The 26,177-nt window shown below is 41.9% G+C and overlaps 1 protein-coding gene and 1 long non-coding RNA gene across 4 annotated transcripts in view; one reads left to right on the top strand and one right to left on the bottom strand.

The window, feature by feature from the left end:
• The window catches only part of LOC132687397 (uncharacterized), a 127,103-nt gene that overhangs the window by 35,583 nt on the left and 65,343 nt on the right, over window positions 1-26,177 (top strand). The gene's annotated exons all lie outside the window — the stretch shown is intronic.
• Window positions 1-26,177, bottom strand: part of KCNJ16 (potassium inwardly rectifying channel subfamily J member 16) — an 85,830-nt gene that overhangs the window by 4,925 nt on the left and 54,728 nt on the right. For 2 of the 3 annotated variants that reach the window (XM_060645555.3, XM_060645558.3), the window contains exon 1: window positions 18,859-19,280. The exons of the other annotated variant lie outside the window; for it this stretch is intronic. The gene's annotated coding sequence lies outside the window, so the exon portion shown is untranslated. Of the gene's footprint in view, window positions 1-18,858; window positions 19,281-26,177 lie in introns of those variants that run through there. 3 annotated transcript variants of the gene reach the window in all.

Below are 26,177 nucleotides of genomic sequence, written 5' to 3'. Positions count from 1 at the left end.
GACCCAGAGAAAGTTCGAGGGGTCAGCAGACCCGATCCTGACAGCGACTGTTTTCAAACCCCATTCATTGTGTTACGTTCAGACATAAAAAAAAAAAAAAAAAAAAAAAAGCTTTGTAATTTACTTTGATGAGGGGGATCTGCTTTTAGCCCTTAGTATTCTAGATCTTTATACGAATTCGGGGAGAAACCATTACTGATTTAGCAAATTTCAAATGGGCTATCCACATGACAGGGAGTATTTGCAACAGCACAAGTGAGCATCCTCCCTATCTGACCCCATTTCTTGATACGCAGAAGGACCTCAGTCAGATGCACCCATTGTGAAGGGATCCCTCTGCCATTTTGCCAGTCTCTCAAATTCAGCTATCTACCAAGCAGACTGCTCTCATTGATAGTTCTTCACACTTAAACTTTTCCTCAGCATGGTGACGATGCAACAAAATGGTTAAAACTTTCTAATCCCATGTCACTTTGAAAATAAAATTCAGGGACGCCTGGGTGGCTCAGTCAGTTCAGCGTCTGACTTCAGCTCAGGTCGTGATCTCACAGCTTGGGAGTTCAAGCCCCGTGTCAGGCTCTGTGCTGACAGCTTGATGCCTAGAGCCTGCTTGGGATTCTGTGTCTCCCTCGCTCTCTGCCCCTCCCCCACTCATGCTCTATCTCCCTCTTTCTCAAAAATAAATAAACATTAGAAAAGTAAATTAAAGGGGCTCCTGGGTGGCTCAGTTGGTTAAGCATCCACCTTCGGCTCAGGTCGTGATCTCACTGTTTGTGGGTTTGAGCCCCGCGCCGGGCTCTGTGCTGATAGCTCAGAGCCTAGAGCCAGCTTCAGATTCTGTGTCTCCCTCTCTCTCTCTGCCCCTCCCCCACTCATGCTCTGTCTCTCTCAAAAATAAGCAAAAAAAATTAATTAATTAAAAAAATAAAGTAAAATTCAATCTTACCTTTAGCATCTACTTAATAAAAATATTTTAATAGTGACATGAATTGTCATTGTATAATTTGAGATACGCCACAGAGAATGTTCTAAATATCTCTGGCGAAATTCAATTATTAATGCCCCTGGCCTTTGATATTCACAAGTAACTTCTGGAGCACGTACACCATTTACGTGAGGTCATCGGTAATCAAGTTACTTTCCTGGCGACTATTAGATGAGATAAATTTTAGTGGACACATGAGAGCTGATGAGGCAGAGAGTAGAAAGGGTGGCCTGGATTCTGTGTGCAGGTCATTGTCTTTAGAGACTGGCTTGAGGGCAGCCCTGTGGCGTGTGAAGGGGGCCAGAGCAAGAACCTGTGGTCAGAAGGCACTTGTGGGTGGGCCCTGGCCGCTGAGGAGGAAAGAAGGACGGAGTTCATGGGATAGGACAGAACCCAAACCAGTTAGGTTATTTTGCTCAAAACCTATTCCACAATGTATTGCCTTGGAATTATGCTAGAGCCTGGTCTTGCCTGGAATCCTCCAAAGACATTCAGACACAATTAGGTGGAGCTCTTCATTCAGCCATTGAACACCTGCTTCGCCCAGAACCCACTAGATACTGCCCAGACTTCTCTAAATACTCCCTGTCTCCCAATTTTCAAACAGTTTCTCCTTTGTTGACATTCCATGGCCTTCTCCTGTTTCTCCTCAGCTGCTATCATCCCCAGAGCAGGTCTCGGATTGAGCTCCAGCCTTTAACCCCTCTGTTCAAACTTCTGCCGTCTAACTTCTCAGTGATGAAAGACTTTACCTCTTTCCTGATAGAACTCTACAATCTCTCCTGAATCAATTTAAGAAAGTCTTGTGCCAGTTTAAGACAAGAAAGGGGGTTCTGCTATGCTACGAGCAAACAACCGGACTGAATCCTGGAGCTGGGAGGGAGAAACAGAAACCAGGTGTTACAACATTGCTGGTAACTTTATCTGGACGGCCTCTTTCTAGCCCATTTTTTTTCTTATGTAATATCTACAACCTAATCATAAATCTGCCATATCCAAAAATGATGCTCTGTTTTGTAAAGAAGTAGGGAAGTCTGGAATTATGTTTCCCCATTTTCTGGATGTCAAGATCATACAAAAGCAGTAAGAATTATAACTGCAGGGCTGCCTTGGTAGCTCAGTTGGTTAGGCATCCGACTCTCAGTTTCGGCTCAGGTCATGATCTTGCCGTTTGTGAGTTTGAGCCCCATGTCAGGTTCCAAGTTGACAATGAGGAGCCTACTTGGGATTCTCTCTCTCTTTCTCTCTCTCTCTTTCCCTCTCTCTGTGTCCCTCCCCCACACATGTTCTCTCCCTCTCTCAAAATAAATAAATAAATTTTAGGGGCTCCTGGATGGCTCAGTCGGTTGAGCGTCTGACTTCAGCTCAGGTCATGATCTCATGGTCCGTGAGTTCGAGCCCCGCATCAGACTCTGTACTGACAGCTCAGAGCCTGGAGCCTGCTTCACATTCTGTGTCTCCCCCTCTCTTTGCCCCTCCCCCACTCACTCTCTGTCTCTATCAAAAAATGAATAAACGTTAAAAAAATTAAACAAAAACTTTAAAAAAAAATTAAAAAGAAAAATTATAATTCCAAATTATTTTGCCTTAAAAATGAATGATCTTAATAAGCAATAGTCTGAAATACAATGTTTTTTGGTCTTGTAGAGAAATCCTGAATTGAGAGACAGACTTCCAATTCCAGGTCTGTCCCCAGTATCTGGAGTGGTTCATGAAAGTAACTTTTCTCAGAACCTCAGTGCCCTCGTGCATGATACGGGGATAAGAACACCTATGTGACTGAGTTATTGTGAGTTTGATCGAGATAGTGAATGGGAAGCCATATTTCACTGTGCCAACCTCATGGTAATTACTAAATAATTATTGTTTGAATGTGAATCTTGTGAAGACTCAGTTTCCCTCTCAGTAAAATATCAGAACATCTGCTTGAACCCTATCAAGGAGCTTTCCACTTGCCTGACCGAAGGGTTGACAATGTGGCTCCCAGCAGATACTTCTATTTTAAATTCAGGGGTGGCACCACTGTTTCCTACTACTGAGCTACAGGGGCCAATTCTCCCATCTTTCTAGCTGCCCAAAGCGCCAGCGACTGGATCGTATTCCTTTCCTTTTCACAACTGTCACCAAATGGGAAATCCCCTACTCCTTGTCCTCAACACAGGTGCACGCACACATACCCCTACCCCACAACACACATACACACTTCCGTATACATGCATGCACATACTTTCAACTCAATGATAAAAATGCATTGCTTAAAAAAAAAAAAATCGTGCTGCTATTCCCTCTGAGCAACCAAGCTAAAGGAAACAAGACTGACAAGCTTAGCAAAGTCAACAGATTAAAGAAATCCATTAGGTAGTTATCATGTGGATTTTTTGTCTTAAAAGGTATGGGCATGTTTTACTAAAATAGTTCTGAAGGTTTCTCTTGTTCTTATCGTGATAATCAGCCCATCCCTGTCTTGGTTGGACGCCAGCCTGGGTTGCTCAGAAGGGTGCTCCTTTGAGCTGCAGAAGCTGGATGTCATGAGATCTTACGTCCCTTTAAGAGAATGCAGTCCAACCTTCATGTGTCAGGTTCCCCAGTGGCGTCTAAAGGTCTCCAATGGGAATTTGTTGCTGATTGTTTTCATTCTTGTCTTGTCTTTTATTCATTTTTTTTTCAATTACACTCCTACTGTGTGCCAGACCCACCCACTTTTAGGAATTAGCGAGAGTCCCACTTACGCGGAAGGCGCATTTGAGGATTGGCAAAAGGAAGCACTAACTCAGAGAGAATGGCCCGCAGCAAGGAGAGAGGGCGCAGTTTAACCCGGGCGATCAGAGAGTGTTTGGTGCCCACTTGGCATCCAAGTGAGAATGTGCTCTTCACTTCTCCTGCCTGTGGCCTTCAGTAAGAAAGTTCTCGACTCAGGCCTCGTTCTCTGTTGTATTTTGTTTGTTTGAGACACAGTCACTATCTAGTCGTTAAGGCTTTCGCTATTTACAGGTGTAATCTGGCTGCTGCACCCTTTGCTCTAAGCTAATTTTAAGAACCGGTTCTCAGAAGAACCTATCATTACAGGAACACATCTGCATTTTATCGCTAAAGTCAGGCTTTCCTGATCGGGTAAAAACCTGGTTTTACCAGGTCTACATAACAGCCTTCTAACTCATCTCTTGCCACCTTTATCCAGAGTGATAGTTCTCACCTAAAATGTAAATCAAATACTCCTTCTCCTGCTACCATGGATCCAGTCGAAGCTCCGTATTATGGTCCTGCAGTAGCTCTGTTAAAGGACAAGAGCATGGGGATCAAAGACTTAGATTCTGATCATGGTTCCACATCTCAGCTGCATGATACCAGCATCTTACAGATATCTTTCAGCTTCCTTTTCTTTATTTGAAACATAGGGACAATCGGTGACTCTCAAAACGCTTTTCATAAGGAAAAAATGGCGTAATGTAAAAGATCACAATGGTTAGCATCTTGGAAGCTGTCTTTATTTGTAGTCTCTGTTTACCCCTTAATTTGAATGCCTATTTCTCCTCTGTTTCTTATAATAGCTTACAATACTGGGTCTTTTTCTACTCTGGGATAGGTGGATATCTGAACTACAATATGAAAAAATGAATACGACTAAATAAGAAGAAGGAGAAAAAGAGTTTTCCGGGCAGAGGAACAGCATTTGCAAAGACTCTGTGACTCAAGGACGCACAGGGCATGCTTTCCAAAGAACTGAAATCAAGGAGAGAGGGAGCTGAAGCTGGAAATGAAAGTGATTGAAGTATCTTAACTAACAGTACAGCATAATAAGGTTTCTATTTTTAAAAAGACCACTCTGGGGCGCCTGGGTGGCTCAGTCGGTTAAGCGCCCGACTTCAGCTCAGGTCACGATCTCGTGGTCCATGCGTCCCGCGTCGGGCTCTGGGCTGATGGCTCAGAGCCTGGAGCCTGCTTCGGATTTTGTGTCTCCCTCTCTCTCTGCCCCTCCCCCGTTCATGCTCTGTCTCTCTCTGTCTCAAAAATAAATAAATGTTAAAAAAAAAAAAATTAAAAAAAAAAAAAAAAAGACCACTCTGGCTGTCCAATGGAAAATTGGCTGGAGAAATTTAAAAGCAGGCATGGGGAGTGAACCAGGAAAGTATTTCAATGATCAAGTAAGAGGTGACGGTGGTCAGGATTAGGACGCTGCCAGTGGAAGTGGCAGAAGCCACTTATCACCACAGTGTTTCTTTACCAGCGCCTGGAGCAGAGTCACATGACCCTGGAGGGACCAATCAGAACTTCACAAACAAGTCTTTGACTCTTGAGGAAGTGATTGATACAAGGGTACTGGGCCCTATTATTTGAGGCAACGTCAGGGAGTCAAGAAGCCAGCCGTGAGGTGGCGCGTCTAAGTTTCTCTACAGAAGGGTACAAGTCGCAACTCCTAGTGAGACGGTCCCTCAGGTAAGATGCCCATTTTGCCTTGCTTCTTGCTTTGGCTCATATCAGGTTTTCTCTTTTCATACAAAGAGGCAAGAGTATGGTCTAATCAGTCTCCCTTACTCCTATCACATAAACCAGCAGCAAGTCCTATGGGCTCGCCTCCAAAATAGATCTTGGGGTGCCTGTGTGGCTCAGTCAGTTAAGTAACTGACTCTTGATTTCGGCTCAGGTCATGATCTTAAGGTCATGGGGTTGAGTTCAGTGTCGGGCCCCATGCTGACAGTACAGGGCCTGCTTGAGATTCTCTCTCTCCGTGTCTCTCTTTGCACATGCTCTCCCACTCTCCCACTCTCTCTCTCTCCCACTCTCTCTCTCTCTCTTACTTTCTTCAGTAAAGTTCTTCTTCCCCTCTCCCACTCTCTCTTGCACATTCTCCCTCTCTCTCTCTCAAAATAAATAAATAAACTTAAAGAAAGAACAAAGTAGATCTTAAATCTAATCAGATCTCCTGGTAGTCCAAACCACCATATCTTCAGTGGACCACTAAGAGATCTTCTTTGCCTGCCTTTGCACTTTAATCTACTCTTTTTGAAAATAAAATCAAAACATGTCACTCCCCTGCTTAAAACCCTCCAGCACCTTTCCACCCTTCCCGTTGCAATTAGAGTAGTTTGCACAATCTGTGTTATATACACAGCATATACCTCTGACTCTGCCCACCTCTTGAAATTACTTCCTACCATTCTCCTTCCCACTGTTCACTCCCTAACATCACCGTGTCTCCCTCTTTCACTGACACAAAGGTCCACAAGTTATAGCCTAAGGGCCAAATCGGGCTCACCTCTCGCTTTCATAAAATTTTATTGGAACACATTCAGACCATTGTTTGTAAAATGGTCTACAGCTACTTAGTGTCATGCTACCACTGCTGACTTGAGTAGCTGCAACAGACACACATGATTCACGGAGCCAATATTTTTATTATCTGACTCGTTACAGAAAAAGTCTGCCAAGTTCCACTCTAACACCCAAGGATGCTCTGCCTCAGGGCCTTTGTACCTCCTTTTCTGCCTGTGTGACGTCTTATTTATCATCACTGAAGTCTCATCTTTAATGTCACCTTTTCAGAGGGGCCGTATCTGATGAGGATGTGAACTAAAATCCTCCCCCACATCATTCTTTTTTGTGTCGTTAGCATGATTTTCATGTCAAAACACTCGCCACCAGTGATGGATTACATGCTTGTTGGCTGGATTGCCCCATGGAATAGACTGTAAGCTCCATGAAAAAAGATCCTCTTGTCTTCTTCGCCCCTGTATCCCCAGCAGCTAGAGTAACATGTGGCATGTAGGTATTCACCAATTATACATCGAAGGAATGAACTAATAAAATTGAACAATATACTATCCTTAAGGAGATTTTAGTTCTAGTAAAAGAATCAGCATTCTTAGAAGTGTAGACCATCAGCGCTGGTAATTCTGCAAACATCAGCTCTCAGTTCCTTCCACTTACCTGGCCTCTCCCCTGTCCTAGCTGCCAGTTCACACATAGTTTTTTAAAAAAAATCACACTGTTTATTTAGGTTAGCAGCTTCCCTAGAACTGTGGATTTCAGTATGATAATGCCCGCAGCTATGCTGCAGAACTCTGGAACTCTGGAGTCGGGGGAAAAAAAAAAAAAAAAGAAATCAAGCTTGGCACTAAAAAGTGTTTAATAAAATTTGTTAAAGCCATGATCGAATTATTAGAAATGTGGTTCCCCTAACACGGATGCCTGTTATTATACTGTCATTTTAAGGATATGCTCAAATATAATATATATTATATATTTAATTTGAACTATTTCTGGAGGTAAGTTGGCAGATGCGACAATAGTCTACGAATTTCATGCAGCCACTGATCCGGCAACTCCATCTGTAGCAGTTTATCCTAAAGAAATGATCATGGGTGAGCATAGAGACATGGCTAATTTGTACAACTATTTGTAGTAGCAAATTTTGGCCAGGGTCTCACCATCTAATAAATGTGGGATTGTTTCATAGGTAATGGTACAATCATAACATTACTCGTTACTTTTAATGTGCCCATTAAAAGCGATGGAAGAGAACGAGAGAAAAAAATGTGAAACATATTGTCTGGTGGAAAAAATAAAACAGGGCTTAAAAAAAAATCCAGGGCTGTAAAACAGCTTGTATGATAGTATTATATATATATATGTGTGTGTGTGTGTGTGTGTGTGTGTGTGTGTGTGTACACACACACACACACACATATATTTAAATATATTTAAAACAGAGAACAGACAGTATGATATGCAACAAAATGTTAATTGTGGTCCTCTCTGTTTGGTATGATTATTTTTTCTCCTCCTGTTTCTTCTATTTGCTTATTTACATTTTACAGGGAACACACATTACTTTAACCAAAAAAAAAAAAAAAAAAAAAAAAAAAAAGAAAGAAAAAGAAAAAGAAAAGAGAGATAGGTATTTTCAGTTGGTAGTTTGAAGTGTATCAATTCTGAGGCTTCACAAAGGGAAAGCAAACCAATAGCAATCTAAAAGCATTTATTAGGGCCTTTAAAAGGCAGCTATAAATAGCCCAGGGAGGCAGACAGTCCTACAGACGTTTAAAGTCAGACATTGATGCTGTAATTTTTGCTGGAACAATTCACAGAAACAAATATAGTGACATTTAATTCATCTAAGTAAAACCAGATCTCATTTAAAACAAGGAGGGGGGATGGAGGGGGAGTCGGGTCAGATTTGGCCACTGGAGACTGATTGCAGAAATCATGAAAGCAGTTGGTAACAAATCAGGGATACATAAAGCAGAGGTAAAATTAAACAGGCATCAAATACAATCCTCCCTCTCAGTGCCCCCTTTTCTCCCTTCCCCATTCCAAAACATATTAAACCGTTAATACCTTCATTTCTTGGCTTGGGATACCAAAGTCTGTTTTAGGCATCTCTCTTTTATCTTAATATTTTCAATAACTTTGGAAAGAAAATGTTAAAAGTTGTGCTATTTTGCAACTTTACTACTTTAAGGCCTATGTTGTTAGATTTTAAGACCCAAGGAAACGATCCTTGGAAATGGATGAATTTGAGAAGGGCAGCTAGGTATTTATGATGTAGATTTGCCTAACTAGACAGCCCTGGCCAGTGCTTAAGAATTCATTTTCATGAACTCCAAAACCTCATTAAGACACGTTGGCCAGCAGTACAACACAGAGTCTTTCTGCAAGTGTAATCTACCACCACCCAGCTTGCACAGACCTGGGGGAGCACCTTACACCTTCAGAGCCTTGGGCTTCACCCCAATCATTTGGACTCCCTTCCCTCCCCCCTCCCCATCACCACTTGATCCTTCTACATCCTCAAGATAGAGATCTACCACCTTAATGTTTCAAGAATTGAGACACTGGGTTTTGACAGGCCTGAGACTGAGTTCAGATGTCTGCTTGATCATTAGTGACACTGTGCATTTGTGCATAAATGACTCGACCTCGTCAAGCCACGATATACCCATCTGAAAAATGCAAATCATAGGACTTCTATGAAGATTAAATGAAGCTGTGTTCCCAAATCTCCTTTCACGGGGCTGGTACTTAATAAATATTTAATTGCAATGCTTGTAGCTATGACTATAGTTCAATCAAGTATAGATCTAGAGGAGAGAGAGAGAGAGAGACTGCCATTTTTTGAATGATAAATTACTATTAGATTGGCAATTTCCCAGGCTTGTTTGAAAGTTGCCTTCTAGCACCTAATTGTCTCGACATCACCTTTAGGGAGACAAGACAGAGCTGCCCAGAAAAACCACAAGTATCATTAAGAATAGGAGTCATTATGTACTACCCACTCACCTTGCTTTCTAAATGCCAGCACCTCTGACCGAACTTTCATAGCTCTCGTATAGTTTGATTCGGGAGCCACTTTGGTGGAACCTAACGGTGCATTCCAAAACAAATGTAATCTATGGAAAACATATGTGCCGTGACTTTTGACCTCCTTCGAGTTTGGTGTTTATGGTATTCCAACAGAATACCCGGTCCTATCACTCTGTTGGTATTTTCCAATTTTGTGAGAACTGCCTGCAAATTGCCCTCTTTGGAAATTTACAGAGAATCTATTTATTAACCTATTCAATCTGCTGGGGATCACTGAAGTCACACATGTGATTTTGCTAGTAGACCAGGAACTCCCTGGATAGTGTCTACAACTTTAACCTTTAAATGATTGAGTTTCCACTTTAAGCGGTCAAAATGAAAACTCAGGACATCTTCGTTGGGGAGAAACATAAGGCAACTGTTACCGGTTCGGATCTTAATTTCCATTGTCCCTTGTGGATGCCGATAAATTGGGAAGGTCTTTAAAATACAGGACAAAAGATCTCCCTGGGAAGATCCAGATAGATAGCCAATTGAGGTAATACCTTAAGCCGTGTGTTGCCTATCACACGAGATTAGCTTTATCAGCCTTTTCAAGGGCACTTGGCAAAAAAGCATTGCCACTTACTACCGATAATAAACGACTTAAGTAGCTGATGGAAATCAGTGCCTTTGACAGACTCTCAAATTTTCACACATTTCATCTTCTATACTTTCTCCATCGGTTATAGTCCTGTCTCCACGGCAGTGGTATAGAAGCAGAATGAAGCTGGAAGGTTTGATGCTGTTATCTATGAATGCCTATACAAACAGAGGTGACCCAAATTAGCAATACTTCTCTTAGAAAGGAAAAGTGATACTATTCTCAGTGTATTCATTGTGATGGACACTAGGGAGTTTAGTGTGGGCCAGACAGGGACGTTTTCCCCCTCAACCTCATGGCAAACTATTTAAGCCTTCATTGTAAGAGACTGTTTCACTTAGCTAAATATATCAATGCCTACAGTGAGCTAGAAAAGATCGTGGAAACAGCCTTTGTGTATTCTTCGATTCAATTAACATTTAACTAATCTGAGGCATTGTGCGAGCTATCACTGAGGATCATGAAGACTATTACTGCCCTGGAGGAGCTCCATCTTGCCAAGTATACCACAGACATTTTGTCAAGACAACCCAACGGAGAGTGGAGGCATCTGTGGTAGATTAGTAACGACATGGCATGATGCTGTAGCTGCAAAAGAAAGGTGGTTGGGTTTGAGACCTTTCCTAGCATTTAAGGTGCAGAGGTGCTTCCCCAGCATTCTGCTTTGGTGGTCAGTTCTTGATTTTGTAGGCTAATGAAGGAAGATGGTGCTATAGATAAGCCACAGAAGGAAAGCAATGAGAAATCGATTTGCATTTGGCTTGGAATAAATCATATGCTTTGGAAAGAATGCCCCATTTCGGTACTTTGCAGGCTATTAAAATGATTTTTCTGTTCCCTGGATTCAAGCTATCAGACAGGCAGGATGTAATCAAGGGGAACATTCTGGGCAGTTGAGCAAAAGGCAGTTTAGGAATTTTTATTTTTAATTTCTTGGGCTAATTCATCCAGCAGATAATCTGCCTATGGAAATTTAAGTGGTGCTTGGCTTGAACAAATAGATTTCCCACATCCAAATCAAAATTCATTCTGAGCCAAGAATGTACACAGCATAGCTATATGTGAAAAGGTTTCCAATATATTCTGAAAGTTCAACAATTTTTAGCTACTGATTTTATTAAAAATTATTCATACCATTGTAACGGTAGCCGACATGGCCTCCCTTTATTTGAGACTGATTGGAGGAGGGGATGGAAAAGAACGCTTTCTCTGGTAATGTGATTACCTTTTGCTTCAACTTTATAAAAATGCCACTTTGCACCCATGTCTGGTAGATAACATTTCTGAAAAACTCATTCAACAGATGAGCCTTGGCAATGCTGCAGAAGTTTAAAATCTTAATGGAAAGAATATGCTATGAACTAAAATAGCTTTTTCCATTCATAGAGTTTAGGAGCAGAGGAAGAAATATTGGCTTTTTAACCGAGAAATGTAAACATTGTTGGCATCTGAACTTCCAAATTTTATGTAACTTTCCAGTAGAAAGATAGATTGGATGCCCTCATTGAACAAAAAAAATGACAAACCCATCCTCAAAGACAGATTTTCAACAACTTAGGAAAATGTCCGTGCCAGCTTCCATATCCACAAGCATTTAAGAACGGAAACATAACAAGCTGAGGGAATATTTGTCCTGTTAATCATTCATATTTGACCAAATGGCACTGAAATGTTGTGAAAACCAAAGACTCCACCTCTTCCTCTCCAGCACCACCAACCTAGAACTTGCACTTGTGTTTTTGGGTTCCTGGTACCAGGCTTGGCTTGGCAACATGCTATCTATGCATGTGCCGTTAAGCAAAACAGATCCCCACTACCTCTCCCCAGCCGTGCTGTTCATGACCTCTATCCTGGTCATTTGAACCAAAGAACACTCCTTGCAGGGCAACAACACATTGGGATTTGTGACCTTGCCTGTCTGTGGGCATATTTCCCTAGTCCCTTTCCCCAAGGAGCTTTTACTGTCAGTTCAATAGAACAGCGCTAATAAAAATCTCCACAATCTAAAGAGCAATAGCCAGGAAGTCAAAGGAGTACCACCAAGGAGCTTAGTGTGGTGCAACCTTGAAGATCCCACCCACAGGCAATCTGTGATGCCAGTCAAGGTCTCTCTATGTGCTCCCTGCTCCTACTTGTAGTCACATCTTCCTTCTACTCTTTTCAGCTCAATGCTGAATGAAGCCTCAATGCTGTGTCCCTCTCCCCTAATCCTAATAGCAATCCTGAAAAGCAAGTTTTACTATATCTTTTATGTTTTGCAAGTTAACAAACTAAGGCTTAGAGAAATGAAGTTGTCTGCTAAAGAAGCAGGCTTCAGCCCAAGTCTCCGTAACTGGATTATAAATGGTGCATAAAAGTTAATGTCATGCTCTTGGATATGCATATTTTTGTATCTAAGGCTCGAAACAGATCTTCTAGAATTAAGGAAATTGTGTGCTATTCCTGTAGCTCCAAACACCAGGGTTATAGGGAAATAATTTCAGCATCAGTGGTTGTTTTCAAGCTTTCTTAAGATATATCTACCCACTCTACTGGTAAGAGCAGTCGTTGATGTGCACACCAGTATACACAAGCATAAGTGACTTTCAACCAGCAAAACCCCACCTAATTGAGCCATTAAGAAGTGTCAGCAAGGAAAGAGGCCAAAGGAAACTCAGAGCTGGGTTGGGGGTGTTGGGGAATGCTGTCAATGAGGGCTTATTGGGCGCTGCCTTTTCATGGAGAGGAATGTTTCCAATTGTGAGATTACACAGCCAATGGGTGGGCTTGAGGGAAGGCTTGTTGGCTTTGGACGCCCTTTGGAATGAAGCCAGTGTTTGAACACAAAGGGAAAAACAATCCAGTGTGGATGATGTCACCGAGCATCCTGAGGAAAGCAGCAAGGATAAAGCTTCCTACTGCTTGGATCCAAAGAACACAGACTTATTTTGGTATGAATTCCTTGTGCAGCCAGTAGCTTGACTCTTACAGAGGAATCAGTTCTAATCATAAAGACTCAGTGCTGGAGAGAGAGCGTGTGTGTGTCAGTCTGGTTCCTGATCTGTGAGCTAGAAAATCCACACCCCCACCCCTCCCCTCCACCCATGCTCTAGATTGTTCATGAATCCCTGTAAGTTGGGCAAAGGCCATTTTCCACAGGGGGAGACAGAACATGGGCCTGCTCTCCTCAAGGTCACTCTCAAACTGTGATCAGAAATCTACCTTCTCATATAGTAATGGTGATTATTAGATATGGGGAGGTGGGTGTAGGGAAGAGGGACCCAAAACACAAGGGGCTTTTTGTCAGTGGTAGCCCGGCAACAGTAAAACAAAGAGAAATTCATGCCATAACCAATGACTGAGGACAGCCTATTTGTCAGGTCACATCAGAGAGATGAGAGTACGTATTGTAAATATTTTTTAAATGGTCTGTGTATTGGATATCTGGACATCCTAAAAAGAAAAGAAACAAAAACAAAAACAAAAACACAACATTCCAGCTCGGGGAGAGACTGCCCCTCCCAGGGTTAGCCAATTCTTAGAGATAGCGAGGGACCCAGCCTGGAACATGCTTCTGATATAAAAACTAACTAATGCAGAGCCATATCTCCTCCATCTGTCCCGTAGACCCAAGGAGGCAATATTCTTCTGCCTTAGCCATCCCAGGACCAGGTATCGAGCAGCTAAGGACCACTCCCATAGCCCAAAGCCCACCAAAATTATTTAAATTAGCCAATGCAAAACTCTTTGGCCTGTCCTGCCTTGCCTTTTCCACCCAAACCCCTATAAAGGTCATGGATCAGATCTTCCTATCACTCCTGTCTTCTGATCACCCTGGTGTCTTTCCCATGTGGCCCCGTGCAGTGTGTTGTGCCTCCTGTTTTGAGGGCCTGTGAGTATCACAAACTGTTTCCCTCAGCCTCAATGCCATCTGCTCTTGTGGCCACACCTGACTGACCATCTCATAAAAGGATGCAAAACCATCTAAAATTGGGATTGGGAAAAGACACGTTTCCATCGTCATTGCAAAAAATACTCCACAAGGGTAAAGAGTATATTGCCATTACAGTCCAGAATGTTTTAGGTAGAAGTAGTTAGTGCCTTTCACTGTGGAGAAGTACCTGGTAACATTGCAAGTGAATGACAGCATGTTCCGTGTCTTCCAGTCTCGAGAGTGTCAGCCAAGGCCGAGCAAGCAGCGGATTGTGGAATAAGCGGTCATAGCTTCTTGCTCTCAGCACGCGGGCCCAGGAAGCTGAGAGGGTCGCCCCAAATGGCTGTGAACATTTATGGAGGGAGAAGATGGCAATGTCTTTCTAAGTATCAAATCTGATATATGCAGATATACCCAGTATAATGGCCAGACTCCTAAGGTCAAAGCTAAGGAGTGGGGGGACACTGGGTGTGGTTGGAAGCAAGCCTAGTGATGCAATTGCAGAAGAAGAGAAGTTCAGCAGAGCTGCTGGAAGACAGTAAAGAGAGAAAAGAGTTACAGTTAATCAGCTTAACAGACACCCAGTGAGAAGCCAAGGGGCAACAAGGAAGGGAAAAAACAGAGGTAGTGAATTGAAGAGAAATGAGAACAGGCATCATGTACATACTCAGACAGGTGAACACTCCACATGAAAGAGTAATTTGGCTCTAGGTGTGGAGCTAGGGTTCGGGATCTGGGCTCCAGATTGAGAACAGGTAAGGGTCAGATACAATCCTGAGCCTGAAAGGAGACACATCTTAAGTGCCAGGCACTTTATGTCCATGAAGCTAATTTTCCCCCAAATTCTGACAACCAGTGATCAGCATCATTCCCATTTTCAGGATGCGGAACTGAAGCTTAACTTGGTGGGTAGATTTAGTCAGGGTCACACAGAGAGTAAATGCTGGGGGGAGGAAAAAAAAATACAAGAAATTTTTAAGTTTTTAATTTAAAATTTTTAAGTTTTAAGCCTCAATGAGAGGAGGAACTGTTAGAAACAGAATCAGGATGAAGTAGGTCTTTGGACCTCATCTCAGGGGGAAAAAAGAGAAAATTCAGTCACAACGACTGGGCACAGGTTCAGAGCGGAGCCAATTGCAAGAGGTACAGGCTAAGTCCCATTAGGTGTGTTTTAGAGCCACTTAGGTGCTCTACGGATTGACCCGTTTCAAGATGGGAAGCAGAGGGGCCCGCATGTAAGGTCAATGCCCTTAGCTCTAGGGATTGGAGTCATTGACAGCAGGGAAACTTAGGCAAATGATTTCCCTCAAAGCTGATCAATCTCAAGCCCAGAAGCCAGCAAAGATGAGCAGTAGGAAAGCATAAACGAGCTTAAAAGTATATCTTTCCCAGAAAATCAAGGCAAAGATTCAACAAAAAAGTTTTTCATCTACACAGAATTCCCGGTGAAAATTGCAAACGTTTGTTCACTTGGAGATATTTCCCTTCTGCAGTGTCATGTTTGACTCGGGATATCTTACTTTTTAAGAGAAGTCACTATCATGCTGAAGAAGTGGAACACAGGAAGAAGTGAAGGAGAAGAAAATATCAGAGAAAATATACACTTGCATGTTCAGAACCTTTGCCGAGTACCAACTACACCCCCTGTAGTGTGAAGCAGATGTGCTGAGACCATTTCAACATGTCCCTGCTCCATACTTGGAGCCTACTTCATAGGCTTGAATGCAGACATGGGACATCTCTATCCATCACGAAAGAAAGGAGCTGGCTGTGTGAAACCACAGGGGGTTGGAGGGGGATCTGGGTATGAGATTTATAGGGAAGCAGGTCTAATATTCACAACAAGAAAAATATTTTTAGTGTTTATTTATTTATTTATTTTGAGAGAGAGAGAGAGAGAGAGAGCAGGGGAGGGAAGCAGAATGGGGTGGGGAGAGAGAGAGATAGAGGGAGAGAATCCCAAGCAGGCTCTGCCTGTCAGCACAGAGCACACTGGGGGACTTTGATCCCACCAATCATGAGATCATGACTTGAGTGTAAATTAAAAGTCAGATGCTTAACTGACTGAGCCACCCAGGCACCCCAAGAAGAATATTTTTGTTGTTAGTATCTCTAAAAATTGAGTGAAAATTAGGACTTGAATTTGGATGATCAGCTTGAAGAATATATAGACATTTCCTGAATTTGTTGAGAGGTTCAATTACATAACTCTGAGGGTTTCTTTTGTTCACGAAGATTTAAAGATTTGCTGTTAGGTTATTTTTCATTAGCTAGTTAATAACCTCTACTCCAATACTATGAGATGAATGGTGGTAAAAGACTTCCCAAGAAGATGAAAAATAAAGTGTCAGAAAGACCTCATCATCCCATTAAAGACACTTGAGTCCTCTAATTTTTTTTAGTTATTATAAGCCATATTGTCATGACAATAGGAAAGATCATACCCATGTTTTTTGTTCATGCACTGACTTTCTTATTTTAGCTGTTTTTATTTTCATTGTGTTTTCTAATAAATGTTTATTTATTTACTTTGAGAGGGTGTGAGAGAGAGGGAGAGAGAGTGTGTGCCTGTGTGCATGTGCAGGGGAGGGGTAGAGACAGAGAGAATCCCAAGTAGGCTCTGTGCAGTCAGCACAGAGCCTGATGAGGGGCTCAGTCCCATAAACCATGAGATCATGATCTGAGCCAAAATCAAGAGTTGGAGGCTTAACCAACTGAGCCACCCGGGCATCCCTAGTTTCATTTTGTATTTCTCTGTGTGCCCTAAACTTAAAAACAAACAAACAAACAAACAAACAAACAGAAACTCAAACTCAGGCTGGATCATGGATTTTTCTTAGCAAAAATTTAGAAAAAACCCAGGTTAACAGCTGACAGGGAAGTTTCCAAGGGCCAGAGTTGCTCCTGGATCAATTTACTCTTGTGTTCCAGGGTGCCCCTTAGTCCCACTGTGAGGTTGGGCAGACCATCTCTTTTAGATGAATCAAATTCAGGTTTTGATGGTCTGGTCTCAGAAGGACCTTATCAGGTTCTGATCATAACCTATCATTCTAGATATATTACTCATGTAATGCAAACAAAATAGCGTCTTTGCCTTAATCATTTAGATTTGAGTTATGGAGTCAGACTGATTTCTCTTTGAATCTCATCTCATGTACCTAGCGAAATTAAGAGCAGTGATTTTACCTCTGATCCCCGTCGCTTTCAAAAGGGTGATTAAGAGAATTAAATCAGATAGCATTGGAAAATAGTAGGCGTCCCATAAATGCCAGCAGTTTTCACCTGAAGCTTATCACTTGGACAGACTAGGAGCTTTGCCTCGGCTGATTCGAAGCAGCCACTGTGACGTTGAGAGAGGCAGATGTTTTGATTTTAAGAGATCAAAGTGTGAAATATTGATTCGCCTTTATTAAACTATGTATACACAAAAGAATGTCCTGGCCCCATCTCTCTGTTGTTGACCCTCATTGCCCCCCCATGCCAGCCCCACATATCTTCCTTGACCTCCCCTGCCTAGGTGCCCTGCAGAGATTGGGCTCATCAGAGAGGTGAGGCCCGGGGATGGAATGCAGATGTCTGAGAGCCAAAAGGTTCCATACTGCTGGTCAGAAAACCATGTCAGAAGCAGGTCGAGGCTGGTGAAGATTGCCCGGACTACCTCCAATATTGCAACAGTAGTCTGCCTTCCTCATTACAAAACTGCAATTGGCTGGGGTTTTCTCAAGGCTGAGAACAAGAACTATGTTCGTTGGAGTGGAGCCATTTGAGATGCTATGCTGAGCTTAGCTATTAACCCACTATCACATTTGCATCAGTTTCCCTCCTCTCCAACACGGAGCTAGAAACCATGGTCTCCACGCAGTATGCCCTCCCTATGTGCCAGATGGCATATCAAATGAGATTCAGTGATATCTGACAGACACACATTATTAAAGGCTTCTGAAAAGGAGGCAGAGAGAAGCTAAGTAAATTGGGAGGGTCACACTTCTGCTAAGCAGCCAGTTTGGGCTCTACCTTCAGGATTATGGGCTTTCAGAACCTCCGGGGACATCGTCCCCAGCTCCCTCGGAATGCTCAGAATTATGTCAAGCCTCAGAAAAACAAATCAAAGAAGGAGCAGAGGAAAAGGCTTTTAAAAGAAAAGCTTAAGGAGTTTCATCAATAAGATATATTTATGTTTAAACCCATGGCCCTGCATCTCTGCAGGCTTAGAATTTCCAGGTAGACAAACCGCATTATCTCAGCCTCTGTTCCTTCCACCAGTGACACGGAAAGCCGAAGGCATGGAATGTAACAGATGTTATTTACTCCATAGCAACGGTCCAGATTGCAAATCGTAAGACAACAATGAGTAGTAGAAAAACAGTAAAAGTTAGAAAACCCAGGCCTTTTATACCTCATCAGACTTCACTGTTTGAGAAGCTTATTCTTTATCAGAGTTAACTTGTTTGCAGCTTTTTTTTTTTTTTTTCTAATGAGTCTTTCCAGCATTTCCATCTATATATTTTTAGGTGTAAGGACACAATGAATTACAAATCAAAGACAGCGTATTTTAACACACAGTTTCAAATTCTCCAGGCCACTTCGTTGTCACTTTGGAACAGTGGTAGAGTGACAAAGACATACAGAAGAGATGGTTTGATGAATGACTGTTTCCACAGGAAATTAAAGACTCATCGTTTTCCACTTTGTCCCACGTCAATAAGTAATGTTCAGCTGGCTAAGTCATCACGCTTTTAGTCTCTCTCTCTCTGAATGTTACTTCCCTTAACTGATCTATAAATGGCCCTCACATTCTTAATCTGTTTGGTGCAGCACTCCTCAGAGATTATACGGGAGAAAAAAGAAAAGAAAAAAGACGATTCCCAGCCATGGAACATACAGCAAAAAAAGAGTGAAAAGAAACCTCCTAAAGGCACCTATTAGCAGACACACACGCAAAAAAGAAGCAACTCAAGATCAGGCAAGCAGTCAGTTGAGGCTTCGGTCAGTCTGCCACCCACACGATGGTCTTACCTCAGTTACAGATAATGAAGGTCAGACCCAAACCTGGTGTCCTTTTCATCTCCTGAGAACAGTGCAGCTACCCATCTCAGGCTCGCTTCTCTTTGCTCCTTCCTGCTCTCTCTGGAGCCGTCAGCACCTACCGCCATGGAGATGAGAAACCCCACAGGAGAATCTCGCTCTTTTTTGCCTTTCCGGACACATTCACCACACACAAAGGCCAGCGAGTTCTCAGCTCACTCTAGTGAATCGACACTTTCTTTAACCGGTTCCCATGCCTACACGTAGTAGACAGTCTTGCCAATGGTGGCTTACAGAAAACAAGCATCAAGAAGAAATACCCTTCCTCTGCTGCCCATCTACATCTTTGTCTTTTGATCAGACCTTTGTGAGCTGGTTCAACAGCAAGGATCTCCCCCAAATCGCAAAATGGCCCGAGATTGCCCCTAAACCGAAGGCTGGATTTTCTCTATCACCTCCAGGACTCTTACAGCTTCTTCCAAGGGTGTTCTTTGTGGGTGTAGGTGTTCTCTCGTCGTGGTAAAGATTTTTCTGTGCAAACACACACCCTGTCTATGTAATCCTACACCTAAAGCAAACAGCCTCTTGCCCAACATCATTTCATTTGGGTTCCAAGGAAGTGTGTGCCCCTAGAAGACCACTGACATCCTCAGTAGTGGTTCCAAGGACAAAGTGTAAATCTTTTTCTGAGCAACCTGTTTTGTTTTCTGGCGTGTTGGTTTGCTTCTTGTACGTCTAGGATAAGGGAGGGAATACGCTTCTTACTCAATGTCCACTTTTGCCTATAGAGAAGACTTACAATTGGGAACGAGCTAGTCATGAAAATGCGGACATTTACAAGAAATCGAGTGAATACTGGTGCTGTTTCCGGAGACGATGGAACTGAGAGAGAAGGAATTTTGAGGTTGAGGTTTTCTTGTGGTAATTGGAGATGCTCTCTGGCAACCAAATGAAAATGGTGGGTAGACAATACATTACTCTGGAGTTGAGGGGAGACATCCAGAATGGAGATCTAAGATTGGAAGTTATCAGTATGTATATAGCCGTGAACATGGGTGAGACCGGACAAGAGGTGAGAATAGTTAGAAAAGAAAGGGGTTCCAGTGATTAAGCTCTGGGGCAGCCTCTCCGAATTGAAGTTGGGAAGATTAAGAAGATCATACAAAGGAGACTGAGAAAGTGAACTGTTTGAAGTAAAAGGAAACCTTGAGATGTGGTCTGAGGTGAAGACAATGTAATAAGAACAAGGGAATCAATTATCTGGGTCAGAGATTAATGATGGTGAGAATGAGAACTAAGAGGTGACCCTTAGTGGGCTGCCTGAGTGGCTTAGCCAATTGAGCGTCTGACTCCTGATTTCAGCTCAGGTCATGATCCCAGGGTTGTGTGATGGAGCCCTACATTGGGCTCTGTGCTGAGCATGCATCCTGCTTAAGATTTTTCCTCTCTCTACCTCTTTCCTTCTCCCCTACTCACTCTTTCTCAAAAAAAAAAAAAAAAAAAAGAGTTGACCATTGGATGTAGCAATGTGATGTCACTGGTGACTCTGATGAAAGACGTCTCACTAGCATTCTGGAGCCAAATGCTTGATTAGACGAGGAACAAGTGGAAACAGGACGGGAGGAAGTGGAGACTTGTATGTATCCCATCTGGAGCAGAAAAATGCTGTGATGGATAGGAAGGAGGGTAGGGGGGATTTATTTTTCAGGAGGAGTTTCTATTTTCTCTTGGAATATGGGAGATGTTAGTTATAATAAGATGTTGCCAACTTATTGGCTTTTTAATAAATTAAATGTCCTATCATTAGTCCTGTGTGTCATTTCCATTATAAGTTAAGTATTTTGAGGAGACTTGAAGAAGGTGTCCAACCTGTTTGATCTCAGAGTTTCATTACAAAACCATAGGGAGAGAAGAGAATACTATTATTAGATCAGTAACTGGGTCTGCTTTGTGCATGATATAATACTAACCACCAATTCCACCTAACTGAATGAAAAGCAAATAATTTAATCAGGTGTTTTCTTTCAATATTTTCTTTCTTGTTTTTTCCTACATTCTGTAAAATACTTTGCTTAATTTCATCTTAAATAAAAACTGTTTTTATAATGGTGTAAAATGATATAAATAAACCGCAGGAAATATAAGCCCCACATTAATAACTATTCAGTAAACATTAACCAAAATAATCCTAACATTGAATAAAGCAGTCAGAGAAAGAGAAATACCATATGATTTCAGTCATATGTGGAATTTAAGGAACAATGAGGATAGGGTGAAAAAAGAGAGAGAAGGGCCAACCAAGAAACAGACTAGAACAAACTAATGGTTACCCGAGGGGAGGTGGGTGGGGAGTGGGTTAAATAAGTGATGGGGATGACAGGGGGGCTCTTGTCCTGATGAGTACAGGGTGATGTATGGAAGCACTGAATCACTATATTGTCCATCTGAAACTAATATTACACTGTATGTTAACTAACTGGAATTTAAATAAAAACTTAAAAAAAATTAATGGATGAGTAACAAGAAATCTGCTATTAGAACAATTTTCCGTAAGAGTCACATTTGTTTTAAGGCTACATTATGAAACTGTGTCCTTTATAAACTATTCAAACTTCTGAGAAGAGAAGAGAAAATATAAGACATATAAATTGAGTCTACTTAAACTGACAGACTAATAGGTTAATAATAGATTTAATTTTATATGCGTATAGTTTTTATATAGCTTTATATAACACTCTTGAAGAGGGTCATAGACTGCCCTCAACAGAATTATTTTAAATGTGTAGAATACCCTGGAACCGGGTTTCTCAGCCTTGACATTTGAGCCAGGTAATTCTTTGTTGTGGGAGGATGTTCTGCGCTTACAATGTGTTTAGCAACATTCCTAAACTGTGTCCACTAGATGCCAATATGACTCCAACGCCCAGTGTGAGAGTTAACAATGTGTCTAGACATCGTCAGATGTCCCCTGGGGTGGGGGGGGAACCAACTCTGGGTTGAGTGAGAATCACTGTCTTAGACTCAAAGAACCGGGTAGATGAGTTTTACTCTTAGTTAATGGAATCTCTAAGAGAATATGCACTCAAAAAAACATGTGATTGTCATTTCTTTCACAAAATGTAACAGATGTGAATGCTTTAAGGAGAAGGTACATGTATAAAATGTGTATGAAAGGATGCGCTGTTTTTTAACATCGACTTTATTAAGGGTCTGACGTAACACTTGTGAAAATACATGTTCACAAGAAGAAAGGCGGACTTCAGGAAAATGGGTAGGAATAAAACACATTTCACAGAAGAATGAGTGCTAACATTGGCGTACAGAAAATCGTACTAAGATTGGTTCAATTTGTTACCTTTAAAGTAAGAGGCAACATACTGATTAGAGCTGAGATTTGGAGCACTCTGTTGATTAGAAACTGTCTCTAGCTACTTTGTTAGGCACTCTGTGCCTCAGTACCCTCATCTGTAAATGAGAGATAACAAACATATCTATTTCGTGTAGCTCTCAGGAGATGTAAATAAGTTAATATTTGTAAAGCACTTTAAAAGTATCAGACAATAATATCTGTCGTCGCTATGTTGTTACCTAACAGCCCGATTGGGGACGTATGAAGAGAGAGGCATGTGGGTTGGTGGATGAGTACAGGTTTCCGGCTGATGACAAATCAAATAAAATACGGAAAGCTTTGGAAGAAGCTGTATGGCTGAAGGAATGGGCAGAGAAGTTATAGGGAAGCTTAAAGACGTGCAAATGAGAGGCTTTGGTCTTGGAGAAAACCATGCTGGAGCAGCAAACTAATGATAATCATGATAATCCATATGATGATCTGACTAATTCAGTAAGGACATCTGAAATAGGGAAGAAAAAGTCTGACTTTTATGTGATCCATTATAGACTGTAGGTAAAGGACAGAATGGTTTGTTTTAAATGGGCTTTCCATACTCAGTGGGCAACTGTACGCTGTTTCCTACAGCCTCAGCCCCTGCTGCAACCATGCCTTCAGATAGACCCAAACACTTTTCACAGGTGCCATTTTTGCTCGCCTGAGGGCTTCCTGTTATTCTAACTCTGGCTACCATAGGATACAGAGTGCTTGAAGTCCTTGATGCTAAATAGTGTGTTCCTCTCCCACTACTTATGATCCTAAAATTACATGAAACCCATTGACTTACTTTCTTCTCTTTGGCCAAACTGTGCTAAAGTAAAGCATCCTAACAGTTTTGGAATCAGAAATAAATCGGTGTAAGCTGGTTAGCATGTACTTCCTCGCAAATTAGTGATAATAATTTATTTTTTTTAAAAACTGAACATGAGGTTTAATAAGGTTTATGTTTGGGTCATTTTTTTTTTTCTGAATTTGAAGGAATTATTTTTCCAGCTGGTTGTTGTATCAGCTACAAAACACACATGTTAGCCAGCAAAGACCCCCTGAGAGTTGCCAAAATGCCTGCGTCAAATACTGTCAGGAGTATTCGACTCAAAATATGAATCTTCGAGAAGGCATTGACGCAACAAGAAATCATTGCTCGAGTCCTTCCAAATCCCCTCAAGTTGGCCTTCAGTCTCAGGGCATTTTCATTGACAGGGACCTCACTGAGCCCACACATTTTCTGTTCCTGTTTTATGATGATTCATTGCTGCCAATGAGGAAGTCCTTCCTTAAGCTCAGATAAAAATGTGTCTCCCTGTAGCTTTCCCAAGACTTTCCGGTCCTCATGCTGTGCCTCAGAAAAACAAGTCTTGTACCACTTCCAAGGGCAAGTTCTTCAGACAATATAAGATAAGAATCTTATAGTTGCTTCTTTCTAATTCAGTCTTCACCTCTTGGAGTGAAAAATCTCCAAAGCCTCCAATCATTGCTGATCTGCATAGTGATTATTTAATTTGTCACCTTTGAAAGTGTAAAAGGTAGGGACAAATGCTAAAACGATGAGTCACTAGGCCTGTCAACCAGGACTGCTGAGACATTTAGTCAACTTACTTATGAGCGGTGATGTGCTGGTAAATTTTAATAGGCTCTCTGAGGGGGGAAAAAAAAAGTACAGACTGGTAGAGTTTGCCAATTTCTGTAGTATATATACTCCAACCATGTGATGTCGTAGAATGTGAAGTTGGTAAGAGGTGGGCACCATTGGCTCTCCTGAGTCGGTATGAGCTGCTCCCACAGAGCACTGTGTGATGACCCAGGTTTTAGTATCTGTTCTGCATCCTGGTTCCTCTCCTCTGAAGGTCTCTTTTACTATGTGGCATATTTTAATTCATAATTACTGAAGTGTGTTGTTCTGACCAGCCCAGAATCAGTCCAGATTCGGCCCAGGATCACTCCAGACTCCACCCAAAATTCTACTTCAAAGCTCTAATTCCATCAGAATGCAACATCAAAGTGTCTATGAATGGGGGGAATATACCATGTCACAGAGCAACCCTCTGGCTTCTAATATTTGGGTCAGAACAGACAAATTGGCGTTTGCCCTGGAAATGAAGCAAAGTACTGGAAGGAAATAAAGCTGAAAATAAAATCAACTGCAAAGTTGATATATTAGGGCACATTCTCATTCAATTATATATACACCATTAAGCAATTATTATATACCACTAAGCCTAATTATATACACCACTAAATTGTTTTGTTAATGGAATGGAAAAAAAAAACTGGATTAAAAACTGCCGGCTTGTTAAGAGGGATACTGCAAAACATGATTTAAAGTTTTAAATGTTTCCCTATAATTCAGCAAGCATGTATTAAGTCCTTAGCATGCATTAAGGAAACTCTATAAATATTCAACTTAAAACTCTACAGTGAATAAACTTGTTTTCATGTTTAGCCTTTTTTTCACTCTTGGATAGGCTCCTACTTTCTTAAAAGCCATGGGTATGTTTGTTTTTGTTCTTCAGTGAATCCACTCTGCAGTAGTTACTTGTGAGTCACATTTCCCCAAGGGTGTAATTTACACCCTTACTCTATTCATCCTGCATGCAACTGGTTGGGACAAATGGTGTTAGCACTGAATAAGCATTAGCAGGAAAAATAAAACTGCTTATTTGGCTCCATCATGGGATCTGCAAGAGTCAGAAATCCATCGGGAAGGAGGGGAAGGGAAAGGAACAGTTTTGTACTGGAGGGATGGGAAGCAGTCCAGGATGATTCCAAGGAAAGAATGAAGCTGCGATTGAGCCTATAGGTGGGTCACAAGAAGCTTGGGACTGGGTTCGCTGGTTGAGCGAAGGGTAGTGGGGAGAGGAGATGGAATTAGAGATTTAAAGAGAATGGAAAAACATTTGAAATAGGTACAGTAGGGAAGTTGAAACATACGTTATGTGGGGTTGTATTGAGGGTCCCCGTTCTCGTTGACATTTGTCAAGAATGTAATATCAGGGGTGCCTGGGTGGCTGGGTCAGTGAAGCATCCAACACTTGATTTCGACTCAGGTCATGACCTCGCAGTTTGTGAGTTTGAGCCCCGCATCGGGCTCTGCCCTGACTGTGTATTCTCATTTTCTCTCTCTCTCTCTCTCTCTCTCTCTCTCCCCCCTCCCTCCCTCAAAAATATATAAATGAACTTTAAAAAAAAGAATCTAATATCATATGTGTATTCACAATACACAAAAAGTGTTTTGGATGCTCCCAATAGATTATCCTACTTCCCTGTAATGACCTGCTTCTCTAATTTCTAATGAAACCCACCAAACACAACAAACGCTTTTTGACTGAAGAATTTTAACAAGGTTAACTCATTCCCTTCTTTGTTTCCCGATTGGCCACTGAATGGCGTTTGTGACAAAAACAGTGAAATTTCCACAGGTATTTGCCCTGAAAACAATGGTGGGAGACGCCACCTCTGCCTCAAATAAATCCTAGATGTCAGTGAGGGGACAGGAGCGCAGAGGCAATGCGATCCACACTGTCCTAGTGAGGAATTCCAAAAGTTAGTCAAGGAACCAACCCCACTGAGGTCATGTCTCATTTGGGATTAAGTGGCTAACCCTGAATCTGTGATCATATTAAGAAAAATGCACAGCGGCGCCTGGGTGGCTCAGTGGGTAGAGCGTCCAACTGCGGCTCAGGTCATGATCTCACAGTTTGTGAGTTCAAGCCCCATGTCGGGCTCTGTGCTGACAGCTCAGAGCCTGGAGCCTGCTTCCGATTCTGTGTCTTCCTCTCTCTCTGCTCCTCCCCCACTCATGCTATCTCTCTCTCTCTCTCTCTCAAAAATAAATAAACATTAATTTTTTTTTAATTAAAAAAAAGAAAAAAAAAAGAAAAATGCACATAAAATGCCCGGGAATTACTCCTTTGTTTGATTCAGA

The sequence above is a fragment of the Panthera onca genome, chromosome E1 (genome assembly GCF_046562875.1).
Source record: "Panthera onca isolate mPanOnc1 chromosome E1, mPanOnc1 haplotype 2, whole genome shotgun sequence".
In the NCBI taxonomy this organism is placed as follows: domain Eukaryota; kingdom Metazoa; phylum Chordata; class Mammalia; order Carnivora; family Felidae; genus Panthera; species Panthera onca.
The sequence above is the reverse complement of the archived record's forward strand: the minus strand, read 5'-3'. Positions and strand labels throughout refer to the sequence as shown.